At 40.2% G+C, this 19,830-nt stretch overlaps 3 long non-coding RNA genes across 3 annotated transcripts; all 3 read right to left on the reverse strand.

Moving 5' to 3' along the window:
• Positions 1-2,512: 2,512 nt before the first annotated feature.
• Positions 2,513-3,290, reverse strand: LOC143414111 (uncharacterized). Its single transcript, XR_013094658.1, has 3 exons — positions 3,134-3,290; positions 2,718-2,917; positions 2,513-2,619 (listed from the first exon to the last, which is right to left on the reverse strand). It is a non-coding gene; the product is annotated as an uncharacterized LOC143414111 (long non-coding RNA).
• Positions 3,291-6,435: 3,145 nt separating this feature from the next.
• On the reverse strand, positions 6,436-7,313 carry LOC143414129 (uncharacterized). The gene is made up of 3 exons (XR_013094679.1): positions 7,211-7,313; positions 6,836-7,003; positions 6,436-6,619 (listed from the first exon to the last, which is right to left on the reverse strand). It is a non-coding gene; the product is annotated as an uncharacterized LOC143414129 (long non-coding RNA).
• An 8,691-nt stretch (positions 7,314-16,004) lies between these two features.
• On the reverse strand, positions 16,005-16,527 carry LOC143414153 (uncharacterized). Its single transcript, XR_013094682.1, has 2 exons — positions 16,256-16,527; positions 16,005-16,170 (listed from the first exon to the last, which is right to left on the reverse strand). It is a non-coding gene; the product is annotated as an uncharacterized LOC143414153 (long non-coding RNA).
• Between the last annotated feature and the right edge of the window lie 3,303 nt (positions 16,528-19,830).

Below are 19,830 nucleotides of genomic sequence, written 5' to 3' on the forward strand. Positions count from 1 at the left end.
GATGGCATTTTCAGCATTTCTTAGGTAGCCCAGCAGACCATGTGTGATCTCTTGCCGTCTGTACAGTGGCATCTCCTGGATAACTGAAGCCAACCCACTCACACTGCAACAGTTGAAAGAAAACATTCTCATGCTTTTCTTTGTCAGTATTGTCATTTTCATTTGCAACAAAATCTTGATTGCTCCAAGAAAACTACTCACATGACTTGGTAATTCATGCAGCTGATGTTTGTGGTTGTGTTTATGAGCATTTCTGGAGTAAAACTGGCAAGGATAGGAATCAGTTTCACATGGAACCAAAGTTCATAGTCGTTTGTCGTGAAAGTGGAGAAATGTGGACTGATGATGATGAAGGTCATATTCATGATCCGATCTCTCACAACAGGCTGGAAATGTGGGCTCTGTCATATTAAAGTGGAAAAAGACATAAGCAAAGGTGAGATTGCATGTTGGAAGTACACCCATACAACATGGTACAAAAGCTGTAACCATTTGTTTTCTAAGATACAATAGCCAACAATGGATGTAGCGGTTGAGACCTATGTTTTATTCTGTGTTTACTTCTGGAATCAAATATCTGCATTGTCCTCCTTCACCCTTTTAGGAGGCTAGCCTACCTGTCCATTGGCTGTCAGCTGTGTCAGGAATTCATCGACATTTTTTAGAACATTGCCCTCTTCAAGTTTTTCAAACACAAGATCAATAAAATCTGTGTTATTTGAGGCTCCAGAGCTCAGTAGCAGCTGTGCCACCTCAGAGGGATTGAGCGTTGACAACAATCCAGCCTACAACAGGGAATCAACATAATATTAGACAACAGTAATGACCAATGCTGTGGGTAAAGGATTAGCGTTTGCAACCAAAGAAAGTGTGCTCTATGATTTGCTTGTATTTTTGATATGGCAAAATAAACTCCTGTGTTTGTCTTCTTAAGTCTACAATTTTGTTTTCCTGTTCTTAAGGGAGGACTAGAAGTGCAATGTAGGGCTTACCGTAGAGATGTTGAAGTCTTTGAGGTCAGAGTATGATGTATATTGGACGAATGGACCCAGATTTGCTTTAACCCATTGGGCATCACTCTCATTTTGTTGCCTGCAAGCTAAGGCATACAAACAAAAGTTAGGATGTGCCAAATTTAGGAAGGTTTTTGACAGGTAGACATGAAAGAATTTGTGGGCAAGTTTTTTGTCTGAGTGCTTTTCAAGACATTTCACACTGGAAAACACATAACGCACCCTATGTCTGCCCTACCTGGCTCATTGATGGCATTTTCAGCATTTCTTAGGTAGCCCAGCAGACCATGTGTGATCTCTTGCCGTCTGTACAGTGGCATCTCCTGGATAACTGAAGCCAACCCACTCACACTGCAACAGTTGAAAGAAAACATTCTCATGCTGTTTTTTGTCACTATTGTCATTTTCATTTGCAACAAAATCTTGATTGCTCCAAGAAAACTACTCACATGACTTGGTAATTCATGCAGCTGATGTTTGTGGTTGTGTTTATGAGCATTTCTGGAGTAAAACTGGCAAGGATAGGAATCAGTTTCACATGGAACCAAAGTTCATAGTCGTTTGTCGTGAAAGTGGAGAAATGTGCACTGATGACGATGAAGGTCGTATTCATGATCCGATCTCTCACAACAGGCTGGAAATGTGGGGTCTGTCATATTAAAGTGGAAAAAGACATAAGCAAAGGTGAGATTGCATGTTGGAAGTACACCCATACAACATGGTACAAAGGCTGTAACCATTTGTTTTCTAAGATACAATAGCCAACAATGGATGTAGCGGTTGAGACCGATGTCTTATTCTGTGTTTACTTCTAGAATCAAATATCCGCATTGTCCTCCTTCACCCTTTTAAGAGGCTAGCCTACCTGTCCATTGGCTGTCAGCTGTGTCAGGAATTCATCCACATTTTTTAGAGCGTTGCCCTCTTCAAGTTGTTTAAACACAAGATCAATAAAATCTGTGTTATTTGAGGCTCCAGAGCTCAGTAGCAGCTGTGCCACCTCAGAGGGATTGAGCGTTGACAACAATCCAGCCTACAACAGGGAATCAACATAATATCAGACAGCAGTAATGACCAATGCTGTGGGTAAATGAATAGAGTTTGCAACCAAAGAAAGTGTGCTCTATGATTTGCTTGTATTTTTGATATGGCAAAATAAACTCCTGTGTTTGTCTTCTTAAGTCTACAATTTTGTTTTCCTGTTCTTAAGGGAGGACTAGAAGTGCAATGTAGGGCTTACCGTAGAGATGTTGAAGTCTTTGAGGTCAGAGTACGCTGTATATTGGACGAATGGACCCAGATTTGCTTTAACCCATTGGGCATCACTCTCATTTTGTTGCCTGCAAGCTAAGGCATGCAGACAAAAGTTAGGATGTGCTCAATTTAGCAAGGTTTGTGACTGGTAGACATGAAAGAATTTAAGTTTTTTGTCTGAGTGCTTTTCAAGACATTTCACACTGGAAAACACATAATGCACCCTATGTCTGCCCTACCTGGCTCATTGATGGCATTTTCAGCATTTCTTAGGTAGCCCAGCAGACCATGTGTGATCTCTTGCCGTCTGTACAGTGGCATCTCCTGGATAACTGAAACCAACCCACTCACACTGCAACAGTTGAAAGAAAACATTCTCATGCTGTTCTTTGTCTCTATTGTCATTTTCATTTGCAACAAAATCTTGATTGCTCCAAGAAAACTACTCACATGACTTGGTAGTTCATGCAGCTGATGTTTGTGATTGTGTTTATGAGCATTTCTGGAGTAAAACTGGCAAGGATAGGAATCAGTTTCACATGGAACCAAAGTTCATAGTCGTTTGTCGTGAAAGTGGAGAAATGTGGACTGATGACGATGAAGGTCGCATTCATGATCCGATCTCTCACAACAGGCTGGAAAATTGGCATCTGTGAAATTGAGGTGGAAAAGAAGCTAAGCAATACAGAGACTGCATGTTGTAAATGTACTCATACAACATGTCACAAAGGTTGCAAACAAGTCTTCTCTATGATAGACTCCTTGAAGAGTTGTGTAGCGGTTTAGCAAATGTCTTATTCTGTCTTATCCTGCTGGAATAAAACACCAGGATTGTCCTCCTTCACCCTTTTAGAAGCCTAGCATACCTGTCCATTGGCTGTCAGTTGTGTGAGGAATCCATCCACATTTTCTAGAGCGTTGCCCTCTTGCAGTCGCTCAAACACACGATCAATCAAATCTGTGTTATTGGAGGCTCCCAAACTCAGTACCAGCTGTGCCACCTGAGAAGGACTGAGGACTGACAACAATCCAGCCTACAAAAGAGAACCAGCATAATATCAGACAGCAGTCATGGAAATGTTCTGGGTAAAAGAATTCCGTTTACAGGAAGATGTACATCTGCAGTTGGCACTCACAGCGGACAAATTAGGATTGAAGGCTTCCAAGTCCTGCACAGTTGCAAAATCAGAGAAGTCGCCAAGGTTTGCCTTTAGCCACGCTTGGCTCCCCGTGATAGATGAGACACAGCCAGGATCTGCAGAAAAAGCAAGAAAGTTATTGACAGGGTAATATACCACATGTTGTCATGGAAAAACCAAAGTGAGCTTGAGTTTCTCCTTTTACCTGTTGAGTCATTTCTTGACAAGAACGGTTTGATGAAGTGAGTGAAGACTGCTTGCTGTGTGTCTCTGTCCATGGATGCCTTTTGGCTTCCAAATGCCTGAATGCTACATTTGAGAGAAAGCTTTCAACATCTAAACTTCTAGTCAACTGCACATTTGCAGAACAGAGCTATATGTCTCATATTTACTTACACAGTCTGGTATGTCTGGCAGCTGAAGTTTTTGGAGCTAAGGCAAAATAGGAAGTTGAAAGATGGAACGGCCAGAAACGGACGGATCTTTGTCTTGAACCAGCTGGTAATGAACTCCTCACTCTGTAGTTGTGCCTGGCTGAAGTTGTCAATTCTCACTTCTCCAAGAGCCTCGAGCACATTTGACGAGGTCGGGTAGGTGTTGTTGACGGCCTTGAATTGGCAGAAAAATAATTGTAGCTGGACCCAAACTTCACGCAGGGAAATGGCAATATTGTGAAAATGTGATTTTGTACTTACCATGTTAGCAAATGTCTCAAGGGCCTGGTCCAGTACAGCAGAGGCTTTTTGGAAGAAAAGCTTCCAGACTTCTACTGGGTATATGTTTTGGCTTTTCAGTGTGCAGTTCAGCAGTGTGACCAAGTTGCTGGATGTGAGATAGGGAGCCTTGAAAAAGAAAATTGACAAAGAATACAGCCATTTTGTCAGAGCTCATGGAGATTTGTCTCAGGACCATAATGGGGCAAAATCCATGTTCTGTTTTTGAAGTTTAAAAAGGAATCTTACAGAGGAACAGGCATGTTCTGTGATGGTGAAATTGCACAGGGCTGCCGAGGAATTGCCAGCTGACAGGATTTGCTCAAGTTTTGAACTGTGGAAAAAACACAATAAATTGAAATCCAATGTCCCCTTAATTACACTGTGTTAACAAATTTTACCTAGACAGAATCAACATTGAACAAAACGGCATTTCACCCACCCATCAACTCCATTACAAATGAGATTCACTGTGAAAAGAGAATGGTTGTGTGTCAGATAATAGTCCTTCAGAATGCATTTATATCCTTAGAGTTGAAATGTGTACTTCTAGACAGACTTACCATGAACTGGGGTCACCTTGCACTGAAGACAAAGAGAATATGAGTGTTAGTATAGTGGAAACATCTTCTTCAAGTGTAAATACCTTGACTTTGTCACAGTTGGCCCAATTAGTGTGCCAAACCTGGATCAAATATTGGATAACCCATGTAAGACACCCACCCCCCCCCACACCCACCCACCCACCCCCCAAAAAACTAATCTTACCACAAAGGAAGCTGGAACTGAGCAGCCTGTTTGAGAAGAAAAAGAAAGGAAACAAATCAATGGAGTAGTCATTACAGTGCTGGTACTGGGCTTTTGGGAAAAGTTTAGTCAGGAAAGCCCATTTGCCACATACGTGGGAATGTGTCCTGGAGGTACTGCTTGCTTGATCTCACGCCCTGTGAAAGGTCCAGTGGCAATGCTGCCAAACTCTGCGCAAGACCATCGTATCTAAAGGAAGAAAAGAATTCATTGTGACTTGTCAGGAGCCTCAGCTTGGCATTGTGCACACCCAAATGTCTAACTGTGGATATCAGAAATATCTTACACAGCCTGGTAGGATTCACAGGTGATGTTACTGGGGATCACCCGCAAGCTGCTAGGAAGGATGCTCGCCATCACAGGAACCAAATAAACCTGGAACCACTGTTGATAGTCTTCTGGCTGAAAGTCTTTAAGCTGAGGAGCAAGGGCTGTCAAGGTCAGGCTCAAAATGGTGTCTCGCACATCTGGATTTTGGATGAGGGTGACATTTCTCTGAAAAGAGAAGGGGATCATAATAAGGTCAGAGAGGAAGTTCTGAAGTCTTTGTGGAAATGTGGAGATGAGGGGGAGCTTATCTAAACTAAATCTTTGTACTTCTGTACAGCAGGGATGCCTCAAGGCATGAAGCATATCAGAAATGGATCATTTTCAGTTAAACACTTGAGCAGGTTTATGAAAGAACACTGTTAACCTTTGTTGATGTTTGCGCTGAGGTAAGGTTACCAATGAGAATTCACCTGCTTGTTGATGTTTGCAAAAGCCTGGAAGAATTGGTTGAGCTGCTCATAATCACTGGTCTCTGTCAAGCTTGTCAACACCTCCCTTACAACATGTGCATCGTTTAAAGCACCACTGTTTGGATCAAGGATTAGATCAGCCTTTTGCGATGGTGAAAGAACGTCCAGAACTGCCAGCTATGGATACAAAAAAGTAGAATTCATGAAATGCATGTCTTTTGTATAATTTCCAGAATTTTGCTTTGCTATTCTCAAGAAAGACAGGAAGAGTAATAAGAGTAAAGCTTACCGTAGAGATGTTGAAGTCTTTGAGGTCAGAGTATGATGTATATTGGACGAATGGACCCAGATTTGCTTTAACCCATTGGGCATCACTCTCATTTTGTTGCCTGCAAGCTAAGGCATGCAGACAAAAGTTAGGATGTGCTCAATTTAGCAAGGTTTGTGACTGGTAGACATGAAAGAATTTAAGTTTTTTGTCTGAGTGCTTTTCAAGACATTTCACACTGGAAAGCACATAACGCACCCTATGTCTGCCCTACCTGGCTCATTGATGGCATTTTCAGCATTTCTTAGGTAGCCCAGCAGACCATGTGTGATCTCTTGCCGTCTGTACAGTGGCATCCCCTGGATAACTAAAGCCAACCCACTCACACTGCAACAGTTGAAAGAAAACATTCTCATGCTGTTCTTTGTCACTATTGTCATTTTCATTTGCAACAAAATCTTGATTGCTCCAAGAAAACTACTCACATGACTTGGTAGTTTGTGCAGCTGATGTTTGTGGTTGTGTTTATGAGCATTTCTGGAGTAAAACTGGCAAGGATAGGAATCAGTTTCACATGGAACCAAAGTTCATAGTCGTTTGTCGTGAAAGTGGAGAAATGTGGACTGATGACGATGAAGGTCGTATTCATGATCCGATCTCTCACAACAGGCTGGAAATGTGGGGTCTGTCATATTAAAGTGGAAAAAGACATAAGCAAAGGTGAGATTGCATGTTGGAAGTACACCCATACAACATGGTACAAAGGCTGTAACCATTTGTTTTCTAAGATACAATAGCCAACAATGGATGTAGCGGTTGAGACCGATGTTTTATTCTGTGTTTACTTCTGGAATCAAATATCCACATTGTCCTCCTTCACCCTTTTAGGAGGCTAGCCTACCTGTCCATTGGCTGTCAGCTGTGTCAGGAATTCATCCACATTTTTTAGAGCATTGCCCTCTTCAAGTTTTTCAAACACAAGATCAATAAAATCTGTGTTATTGGAGGCTCCAGAGCTCAGTAGCAGCTGTGCCACCTCAGAGGGATTGAGCGTTGACAACAATCCAGCCTACAACAGGGAATCAACATAATATCAGACAGCAGTAATGACCAATGCTGTGGGTAAATGAATAGAGTTTGCAACCAAAGAAAGTGTGCTCTATGATTTTCTTGTATTTTTGATATGGCAAAATAAACTCCTGTGTTTGTTTTCTTAAGTCTACAATTTTGTTTTCCTGTTCTTAAGGGAGGACTAGAAGTGCAATGTAGGGCTTACCGTAGAGATGTTGAAGTCTTTGAGGTCAGAGTATGATGTATATTGGACGAATGGACCCAGATTTGCTTTAACCCATTGGGCATCACTCTCATTTTGTTGCCTGCAAGCTAAGGCATACAAACAAAAGTTAGGATGTGCTCAATTTAGCAAGGTTTGTGACTGGTAGACATGAAAGAATTTAAGTTTTTTGTCTGAGTGCTTTTCAAGACATTTCACACTGGAAAGCACATAACGCACCCTATGTCTGCCCTACCTGGCTCATTGATGGCATTTTCAGCATTTCTTAGATAGCCCAGCAGACCATGTGTGATCTCTTGCCGTCTGTACAGTGGCATCTCCTGGATAACTAAAGCCAACCCACTCACACTGCAACAGTTGAAAGAAAACGTTCTCATGCTGTTCTTTGTCAGTATTGTCATTTTCATTTGCAACAAAATGTTGATTGCTCCAAGAAAACTACTCACATGACTTGGTAGTTCGTGCAGCTGATGTTTGTGGTTGTGTTTATGAGCATTTCTGGAGTAAAACTGGCAAGGATAGGAATCAGTTTCACATGGAACCAAAGTTCATAGTCGTTTGTCGTGAAAGTGGAGAAATGTGGACTGATGATAATGAAGGTCGTATTCATGATCCGATCTCTCACAACAGGCTGGAAAATTGTCATCTGTGAAATTGAAGTGGAAAAGAAGCTAAGCAATACAGATACTGCATGTTGTAAATGTACTCATACAACATGGTAAATGGTAAATGGCCTGTATTTATATAGCGCTTTACTAGTCCCTAAGAACCTCAAAGCGCTTTACATATCCAGTCATCCACCCATTCACGCACACATTCACACACTGGTGATGGTAAGCTACATTGTAGCCACAGCCACTCTGGGGCGCACTGACAGATGGTACAAACGCTGCAAGCAATTCTTTTCTATGATAGACTCCTTGAAGAGTTGTGTAGCGGTTTAGCAAATGTCTTATTCTGTCTTATCCTGCTGGAATAAAACACCAGGATTGTCCTCCTTCACCCTTTTAGAAGCCTAGCATACCTGTCCATTGGCTGTCAGTTGTGTGAGGAATCCATCCACATTTTTTAGAGCTTTGCCCTCTTGCAGTCGCTCAAACACACGATCAATCAAATCTGTGTTATTGGAGGCTCCCAAACTCAGTACCAGCTGTGCCACCTGAGAAGGACTGAGGACTGACAACAATTCAGCCTACAAAAGAGAACCAGCATAATATCAGACAGCAGTCATGGAAATGTTCTGGGTAAAAGAATTCCGTTTACAGGAAGATGTACATCTGCAGTTGGCACTCACAGCGGACAAATTAGGATTGAAGGCTTCCAAGTCCTGCACAGTTGCAAAATCAGAGAAGTCGCCAAGGTTTGCCTTTAGCCACGCTTGGCTCCCCGTGATAGATGAGACACAGCCAGGATCTGCAGAAAAAGCAAGAAAGTTATTGACAGGGTAATATACCACATGTTGTCATGGAAAAACCAAAGTGAGCTTGAGTTTCTCCTTTTACCTGTTGAGTCATTTCTTGACAAGAACGGTTTGATGAAGTGAGTGAAGACTGCTTGCTGTGTGTCTCTGTTCATGGATGCCTTTTGCCTTCCAAATGCCTGAATGCTACATTTGAGAGAAAGCTTTCAATAAATAACATATTCAAAATTCAACATAATTCAACATAATTCAATCACAACCATTTCAAACTTAAATCCCATTGATATTTTAAAACATTGTAATCAACGAATTGGTACATTTTGTCACAACCTCTTCTACACAGAATAAGACCTATATTTCTTTCGTTTATTCATCCACATTTTCATTTCCTTTCATAATTTGATCATTTCATATGGTATTCTAATATGGGATAGTGAACTCTTTTAACCTCAGTCTTTTCATGTCTGGAAAAGTTTCCAACCGCGTTTTACATCGTGGGTAGCAATTTTCAGTTGAAATTCTCCTTTTGACTTATTTTCAATTACATAATTTCTGAATCATTATATAACATTCTTATTTTAAAGAAACACCTTCACAAACGACCACCTTATATTAAGGTGTATGCCTCTTTTACAACAGCTGGGTCACACAGTCATAACTTGTTTGGTCTGACTTGTAATTTAACAATTATGTGATACGCATTTTTCTTTCTTCCTTTTTTTAGTGATTTCAGTGGACTTTGGGACCCTGACATCAACATTCAATGCAATACACAGTGAGAAATGTGTTACATGTTAGAATATTCAATTAAAATTGTTTATGTCTTTAATGATTTCCATAAGCAGTTAACAGCAGTCACCAGCAATAATTGGTAAAATGGAATTTATTCACTTACATCTCTTGGAAAGAGGTGCAGCTGAAGTTCCACTTGCTGAGCTGGTTTAGGAAGTTTCCATTGACATAAGGCAAAAGAGGAATCATCTTCACAGAGAACCACAGCCTGATGAATTCGGGGTCACTGTCATTACCCAAACGAAGGCTGTCCAGGACTCCAAATACATCCAGAACATCAAATCCAGGGACATTGTTGTTCTGTTACAAGACAAATTTGCCATTTACCATTCTTAAAAGCTGTTACATGTTTTACACCTACACTATACTGAAGTAAAGCATTAGCTCATTTACCAGGTCAAAGAACACTTGTAAAGTCGACTCTACAATCTGCCTGAGATTTTGTTCCACCATCCTCGACTTTTCATCTGTTAAGCTTGCATTTTTACCCCTTTTACAGGATAACTCGCCTGTCAGTTTGTCCACTGCAGCAGAGCTCTAAGAACACATAGAGCAGGTGAAAGCACTGGGTTACTGTCAGTAACTTAGCACAAGGGGGAGTCATTTATCAACAATGCTTTGTGGGGACATTTAACAATTTAAGGTTTAACGATGAATTTATCATTTTTTACTCAAATTAATTCCAAAAGGCTTACTCTTTGAGTGGCATCTTGTAGATTTGCTGCATGGCAAGTTTCCTGGAAACCGTTGGTATGAGTGGTGGCTTTGCTTAAATAAGAAAAAACACGGTAACAGAAATTAATAATAAAGTCATCTTTAACTAAAATAACATCCCTGGAATGTATTAGGTCTACAAACTGTTATTTGAGTTTGCATGCCTACCTGTTTTCAGATAAACCTGGTCCTATAAAATGCAAAAAAGAAAATGAATGAACACATGTATTAACATTTTCAAATTAATAATTAATGGAACATGGATAAGAATTATGTTAATGGATTAACTTTTAAAAGAAGAAAAAGGTGACATTTTATTTTATATTCATATAAAATTGCATATGGTTTATATGTATAAAAAAACTTACCTTGTGTTGTGTTGGACTGTAATGTAAATTTATAAAAGAACATGTTAATTCATGTATTTCATTGTATTTCATTGTTTTTGATTTAATTATTTAATCTTGAAAAAAAAAACACTTACAGTTGCAGAGACCAGTCCTGACATACATACTATAGATTTTTTTTTTTATAAAAAAGAAAAGTGTTAGATAAGGATATATATTCTATTAAATGACTAATTGAATGTTCAGAGATACTTACCAATGCCAATAGATGACAGTAGCAGAACTTGCACTGACATTCTTATGCCACCCATCGTGAGAACTCAGTTCTCACTTTTTTTTTTTTGCCCCTCAGTTGATTTTCAGATTATTTAATTTTTATTTTAGATAAAGATGTAAAGTGATACTGGAAAAGAAAAATGAAGTGATAAAAGGGCATTTTAATTATTGCACTGCATTAGATCTAAGAATTTTTGATACAGAAACTCAATAGTAAAGAACATAAAAGTATGACGTTTGAATGACATGTTATACATACACAATGCATACATTTTCTTTTTAATCCCTCCAAAGCTAAAAGCAAGATTAAATAGTATGGATTATTTCTTACTTCTGTACAGTGATTATAAATTAATAACAGAGTATATCAGAAAGCGAGATAAGCCATAGAAAGATGTTTAACTGGTTGAACTCACCTCTCGAACTCCTTCACTCTGTGAGAGAAGACTGAAGATCGCTGTTAGTGGTGAAGCAGGTATATACTGGGTGGGGTAAAAGAAAATTAGAGCAGATGAAGCAAAACATGCTGAGAATGTTCTAAAAGATTCCATTGGGTAAACACATTGCCAAACACTGTGCACAAACAGTATGGACTACACTTTGGATAGATGATCATTATTCAGTCAACAGAACATGGAATTTGCGAAATATGATTAAGGACTGTTGATATGTAAATGCTTTGGTTATAACTACCTACAACGGGGTTAAAGGAAATGTTATGATTTTGGATAAAGTTTGGCAAAATCAATGTTTATGGCTAAAAAGAAAACAAAGAGGATATGATTTTGGGTTACCTAGACCTCCTTTTTTCCACCTCAGTCTCACATTACTCAGCAACTGCTGAGTAATAAAATTGTTACCCCTTATGAAGGCAGTCCATCGTTACCTTTTAGAGTTTACATATACTGTAGTGGTACTGGCAATAATTTGGATGCAAGCATGAACTTTGAAGACCAAATCAGGGAATACAATCTAGCCTCCATTGCTTTTCACTTCCTTCACCTAGGCACCTAGGCAAATCTCATGCATCTCAAATAATAATCTCGTTACCTGAAAACATCCTCATTTCTGTGTCCTTATCACTGACATTTCCCAGATTTGGTACCTTATATGCTTTTAGTCTAGCATAAATCTCTGTTCTGTAATTGGCATGAAAATTCTGGACTATCTGCTTGAATGCTTCCTAAGCTTTTAATTCAGCTGGCTTTTTCTTTTGAACTCTTCATTAAGCATTAGTTCATGGACTTTAGGAGAAGATTTCAAAAACACCTTCCTTAATTTTGGCTTTACTTTTCTTGAGACCAAACATACTCCTTAAAAGCTGAAACACATCACTGTTTCTGCCCAGTCACTGTAGTTGTTTAGTAGTAGTTGGAAGATCGTAAAGAATTTGCTTCTGGGCTCAACAAACACTAGTACAACCGGGTTGATGAGTTTCCAGAGGTGTGGACTCGAGTCACATGACTTGGACTCGAGTCAGACTCGAGTCATTAATTTTATGACTTTAGACTTGACTTGAAAAAATGTTCTAAGACTTGTGACTTGACTTGGACTTTTACACCAATGACTTGGGACTTGAATTGGACTTGAACCGGTTTACTTGAAAAGACTTGATATTTTACCCCAAATATAAAATTTAACATGCATATTATATAGAGATTGAAAATGTGACGTCATTCACGGGTAGAACCGCAAAGGATTCTGGGAACTCGTGGCAAGCGGTACTAGCGCACGCAGGCTTTCAATTAAAATCAGTTATACAGCGATAAAAAGAAACACAAAAATGTCAAGAAGCCGTTTTATTATTAACTGCAATAGCCGGTCGCATGACAGCCACTGGAAGCCGACGGGTAAAGAGATCGGTTGTTATCGGATTACGTCGTTGAAGAGAAATTGTTCAAGCCATGTTTCCGAAGTAACAAAGACGCGACGGATGGCCTGGATTGCAGCCATTCAAAGATCAAATATAACGTCCCAGAACACTCCAGCTCACAGGTTAGTCTGCTCCAAGCATTTACACGAAGGTCAGTGTTTTTTAGTAGTTAATACGTCATTTTTCATAACATAATTGGTGATATAGGTTACAAGCAAGTCTGGCGCTGAACAGAAATTGTCACGCTATGCTCCTTTGTTTATTGTGCATAAACAGTGAATTGTCCTGACACAATATTGCGTTTCGCCTCTGTTATTATGGTACATTGACAAAAACATATACTTTTATTCACAGGATAAAACAGGTTTTTTGTATCACTAATTGCCCAGTACGATTACAGCATACAGTATTATTGTCACTGCTACATTTCTGTAACGCATACCAGAAATTATTTCCACTACTAATTAATTACCGTTGAGCTCAAAGATCCTATTAATAAACGGTTAAGGAATGTGTATTTATGACGACAGTTTGTGAGACTGGTAAACTTATGATACGTACGATGGTCTTTCGTTCTACACGGTGCATTTCAAGGTCCTGCACCCATCCGTCGGTAAACTGTACCTGGGCTTGTTGCAGTGACCTGAAGTTACTAAACTTCATGAGTGTATGCACTCACTCCAAGAACCGTATGATTATAAATATACATATAAATATGCTACGATGAGATAGCTGACTTCATCTAACTAGCAAATGTTGTCCAGGCTACGTTGGTGATGCAGTTTTTTTTAATATGTATGATATTTTTGTCATGCGATTTTAAAGCCGGTCCTATAACCGCATCCAAGAATAACATGCAGCTTATCTCAGAACTGTCGGTGAAAATTATTCTTGGAGCTAGGTTTAATTGAGCTGCATTTTAAAGAGGTGCAATTTCACAATTTGTGTATATTTTCTAAGTTCACTATTTTGTCATGTGTTGAGAAAAACACAGATTTTAAAATTACATGGTCTAATATTTACATTTAGCATATAACTGCAACATTATTTTTTCATTTTTTTTTTTTAAAGACTCGAAAGGACTTGAAATTCAAAGTTTCAGACTTGTGACTTGACTCGGACTTTTACACCAGTGACTTGAGACTCGACTCTGACTTGCCTGACATTACTTGAGACTTGACTTGAGACTTGAGGATAAAGACTTGAGACTTACTTGAGACTTGCAAAACAATGACTTGGTCCCACCTCTGTGAGTTTCAATGTTATGCAAAATCTACGTAGGTTACATCAGTGTCGTTTGGACCTGTTGTTGACATTGTTATATTTTTGACTATAAAACTGGTCAGAAAGTTATACTGATACATCCCAACAAAACCATTCACAAAATTTACAATAAAACAGTAACATCGTCAAGTTTTGGTTTTACAACCGAAAGTAAAGTGAAGCTGTGCAATTACTGTTGTGTCATTACTAAATTATTAAAACTGTTACTCCTTTCGATGTGGAGGAAGCAGCAGCTTTACTCTGAGCCCCTCTTGGATGACTGAACTTCTCACCTTATCTCTAAGGGAGAGGCCAGCCACCCTTTGGAGAAAGCCCATTTCCGCTGCTTGCATCCGCGATCTCTTTTTTTCGGTTAGTACCCACAGCTCGTGACCATAGGTGAGGGTAGTGTCATAGATTGACTGGTAAATTGAGAGCTTCGCTTTTACACTGAGCTCCCTCTTCACCACAACAGACCGGTGCAGTGTCTACTGCGGCTGCAGCACCAATCCGTCTGTCGATCTCCTGCTCCCTTCTCCCGTCACTCGCGAACAAGACCCGGAGATACTTAAACTCCTCCACTTGGGGCAGGAACTTGTCCTGGACCTGGAGTGGGCACTCCACCCTTTTCCGTCTGAGGACCATGGCCTCAGATTTGGAGGTGCTGAGTCTCATTCCCACTGCTTTACACTCGGCTGCAAACCGTTCCAGTGCGAGCTGGAGGCCATCATGAAGCCAACAGAACCAGAAAAGCAGAGATGAGATTCTGAGACCAAAGTGCTTTTCAAGACACTCAAAGACACCTTACAAGCAATTAAATACCTAAAGAAGTCACTGTGATGAGTAATGAAATGTTTATCCCACTGAAAACTGTCACGGTCCTGGGTCTCCTGACCCAGCGTTTTTAGTTCTTTGTGATGTTTGTATTATTGTACTTGTGTGAGTTATTCTATGGTTTCTAGTTTCGATCCCTTGCCCTTCATGTTTCTCTGTGTCCCCTCTGTTCTGTGTAAGTCTGTGTCTGCATGTTTGATTTCCCCTCTGTGTCTTTCGGTTCTTAGAGTCCTCTGCCTTATGGTTTATGTCTCTGTGTTTCTTAATTGCTGTCTCCACTGTGTCAAGTTCGCGTCTCTGTGTGATCCTTCCTGTTTTACTTTGAAGGTCCGTGTCTTATGTGAATGTGTCCTGCTTTGCTTGTCTCATCAGTCCTGATTTCTCCCAGCTGTGCCCTCCTTCTGTGTCTCATTCCCCTCGTTACTCCCCAGTGTATTTAAAGTCAGTGTCGTGTCGTGTCATCCCTCATGCTGTGTGTTTCTACCTGTAGCTCCCTGTGTGTTTTGTTAGAGTTTTTCCAGTTTAGATTTTGTAGAGTTTTTGTGTTCAGCAATAAAAGCTGTCATTTTGAGTTCAGTCCTGTCTCCATTGAGTTTGCGTTTGGGTCCAATTCCTGCCGGCACACAGCCGAACTATGACAAAAACACTACTTCCAGATGAACAGAATCAACTTTTGGGGAAATAAATACAAAAATCACAATATTCCAGAGGCTCCAACAGTTGGAAAACATCATATAATTAAAAAGTCAGCAATACAGAATGAAAGAGAATAGGAACGCTTCATAAGATGTGTTTTAACACTGGCTTTGGAGATAGGGGGTCAATAATGCAAATGTGGTGTGAAAGAGTTCCAGATATGAGGCACCACTTGGCTGAAAGCTCATAGTTCAGATAGTCAGGCGAGCAGGGAATATAACAAGAGCAACCGAAAAGGAAAATCTCAGAGTACAAGAACGAGTGGCCATGTGCAGAAGATCAGAGATATATGGAGGTGCGAGATCATGGAGAGATTTGAAAGTAAGAAACAGAATCTTAACATTTATGCAATATTTTTACAGGAAGCCTGTGAACCTGTTGAAAGACAGTATTAATATTTTCTATAGAAAGGTCTGGTAATACGATGAGCACCTGCATTTTACACCAGTTGATGTCTATAGAGACGTTTGGAAGGATAGAATTGTAATAATCAATCTGACTGTCACGGTATGGCATGGCACACCGTGGAAGGAGTGGGGAAGGAGGACCCAGGCGCGGTGCTCTATGTACAAACAGTGTTTATTTACAGAGTGAAAACAACGTAACAATAAATCCCCGTGTTCTCCCAGACTCCCGTGTCGTGTCTCCCGTGAATAGTCCGTGTGCTCTCTGCTCCCGTGTCAGCACCCCCCGGTGCTCGCTGCTCTCCGTGCCTTCCACGCCCTTCCTGCGGGAAACAATAGCGCAGCTGTCAGGACACTCAGAAATGGCAGGCATACACTTTCTGACTAAACTTAGACAGTGTGACTAACGTGGAGTCTCATGCAATGATCCCGCGTCGGTGGGAGCTCCAAGACTCTCTTAAGTAGCTCCCCCGACGAGGCCTGATCAGCAGCAGGTGTGTGGCTTCGGGTGTGGCCAGTCCCCTTGCAGGGCCACACCCTCCAGGCCTGACGCCGCCTATAAACAAGTGCTCAGCCACCCACACACACATATACACAAGCACAGGGAAGGGGGAGCAACACCAAAATACACAACAATAATAATAATAATAATAATATAATACAATACATGACTGCTCAGGGATCCTGGGTCGCCCAGTCCCAGGGCCCTGACACTGACACGTGACCAGAGCATGTACAGAAAATGCAGCGTTGTATTATGTGGTGACAAAATGTGACACCATTTCAGATATATTCACCTATTAACATTCCAACGTAGCACTTATTCTTTGATGCCAGTAACTGTAATGTGTTAAAATAGGACACGCCTAAAAAGCAAAACCACAGTTAAACTTGTTTTTTCAGGTGCAATTACTGTTGTGTCATTGCTAAATTATTGAAAGTGTTACTGTTCTTCACCCCCGTGACACATTTTCACATATTGTCTAAAAAGAAGTAGTTAAAAGGGGTAGTATAATCTTTGGAACCCAGAATTGTAAACGTCATATTGTGACGTTATTGTTGATCAATGGTTATGACAATTTGCATATTAATGATCAAGAATCTGACCTCACTGCCCATGTTTCATTCAGTGGTGCTAGTTTCAGTCATTTTGCAAAGGTACTGTTTATAAGGTTGGGGAAACCTCGAGTGAGCTAAGACTCAAGAAGTAACTTGGAGGAGTGAAGAAACGTTTCTCCCGCTGAAAACGTTACGTCTAGATGAACAGAATTAATGTTTTTGGGATTTCCTCACCTGGATGATTGAGCATGCATCAAGACATTGAAAATTTGGTACATTCTAGAAAAACAAATTTTGCATTGCCATCGCTTATTAATATCGTATAGTTATCAGATGTTCAGTGATAACGTTTGTTGCCCAGGAGATGCAAAGAGTTGTGAAAATTTTGAGAGGGTTTTGATGTTTATGTTATATCTATTGTGCAGAACCTTCAGGAATAGCGTTACAAAAGACTACATTTTTCAAATGCTCACTGAAATGCACACTGAAAGACTGCACAAAGCTAAGGAGAAGCTATCACAATCTTCAAAGCACAAGCCGGTCATTGGTAAGGTAAGATAAGATAATATCTACAGGGAGTGCAGAATTATTAGGCAAGTTGTATTTTTGAGGAATAATTTTATTATTGAACAACAACCATGTTCTCAATGAACCCAAAAAACTCATTAATATCAAAGCTGAATGTTTTTGGAAGTAGTTTTTAGTTTGTTTTTAGTTTTAGCTATTTTAGGGGGATATCTGTGTGTGCAGGTGACTATTACTGTGCATAATTATTAGGCAACTTAACAAAAAACAAATATATACCCATTTCAATTATTTATTTTTACCAGTGAAACCAATATAACATCTCCACATTCACAAATATACATTTCTGACATTCAAAAACAAAACAAAAACAAATCAGCGACCAATATAGCCACCTTTCTTTGCAAGGACACTCAAAAGCCTGCCATCCATGGATTCTGTCAGTGTTTTGATCTGTTCACCATCAACATTGCGTGCAGCAGCAACCACAGCCTCCCAGACACTGTTCAGAGAGGTGTACTGTTTTCCCTCCTTGTAAATCTCACATTTGATGATGGACCACAGGTTCTCAGTGGGGTTCAGATCAGGTGAACAAGGAGGCCATGTCATTAGTTTTTCTTCTTTTATACCCTTTCTTGCCAGCCACGCTGTGGAGTACTTGGACGCGTGTGATGGAGCATTGTCCTGCATGAAAATCATGTTTTTCTTGAAGGATGCAGACTTCTTCCTGTACCACTGCTTGAAGAAGGTGTCTTCCAGAAACTGGCAGTAGGACTGGGAGTTGAGCTTGACTCCATCCTCAACCCGAAAAGGCCCCACAAGCTCATCTTTGATGATACCAGCCCAAACCAGTACTCCACCTCCACCTTGCTGGCGTCTGAGCTCTCTGCCCTTTACCAATCCAGCGACGGGCCCATCCATCTGGCCCATCAAGACTCACTCTCATTTCATCAGTCCATAAAACCTTAGAAAAACCAGTCTTGAGATATTTCTTGGCCCAGTCTTGACGTTTCAGCTTGTGTGTCTTGTTCAGTGGTGGTCGTCTTTCAGCCTTTCTTACCTTGGCCATGTCTCTGAGTATTGCACACCTTGTGCTTTTGGGCACTCCAGTGATGTTGCAGCTCTGAAATATGGCCAAACTGGTGGCAAGTGGCATCTTGGCAGCTGCACGCTTGACTTTTCTCAGTTCATGGGCAGTTATTTTGCACCTTGGTTTTTCCACACGCTTCTTGCGACCCTGTTGACTATTTTGAATGAAACGCTTGATTGTTCGATGATCACGCTTCAGAAGCTTTGCAATTTTGAGACTGCTGCATCCCTCTGCAAGATATCTCACTATTTTTGACTTTTCTGAGCCTGTCAAGTCCTTCTTTTGACCCATTTTGCCAAAGGAAAGGACGTTGCCTAATAATTATGCACACCTGATATAGGGTGTTGATGTCATTAGACCACACCCCTTCTCATTACAGAGACGCACATCACCTAATATGCTTAATTGGTAGTAGGCTTTCGAGCCTATACAGCTTGGAGTAAGACAACATGCATGAAGAGGACGATGTGGACAAAATACTCATTTGCCTAATAATTCTGCACTCCCTGTATGGCCAATGTTGGGAAATTACTGTTTTGTGTGTTGTGTATATATTGTGTTGTGAAAAATATGAAAAACAAAATTGCTCAGTAAATGAAATACAATATTGTATGGAACATTATGATACAATAAAATATGATACAATAAGGAGCTTAAATCTAAAGTTACTGCTGGTGCTATGAGAGGTTAAAGATTTCCTGTATTTTTCCATCTTTCTGGCAGTGGCACTCAACTGTGTTCAAGTGCTCAGCTACATGAGCATGCATCAGAGTAGGTAAAGGATTTAGATGAATTTTCAATTCAATTCAATTCAATTCAATTTTATTTTATTTATATAGCGCCAAATCACAACAAAAGTTGCCTCAAGGCGCTTTATATTGTACAGTAGATACAGAGAAAAACCCAACAATCATATGACCCCCTATGAGCAAGCACTTTGGCGACAGTGGGAAGGAAAAACTCCCTTTTAACAGGAAGAAACCTCCGACAGAACCAGGCTCAGGGAGGGGCGTCCAGTGATTAATAACAGATATGATTCAATGCAGAGAGGTATTTTAACACATAGTGAGTGAGAAAGGTGACTGGAAAGGAAAATTTAAAAAAAAAAACATCTATTTAAAACAATCTATTTAAAATGAGAGCAAGCCTTTCACTATAGATATCTAAATAATATCCTGCGTGAACTCTACCTAGATTTCATATAATAACTTCTATAAGTTCTAGAAAAAGGTACGTCTTTACCAGTTAGTTGCAATCTGCAGTGGACTGTTTTAGTCAGTAAACTCTCGATGGATAATAACTGACACCT

Source organism: Maylandia zebra, linkage group LG19 (genome assembly GCF_041146795.1).
Source record: "Maylandia zebra isolate NMK-2024a linkage group LG19, Mzebra_GT3a, whole genome shotgun sequence".
NCBI classification, from domain to species: Eukaryota; Metazoa; Chordata; class Actinopteri; order Cichliformes; family Cichlidae; genus Maylandia; species Maylandia zebra.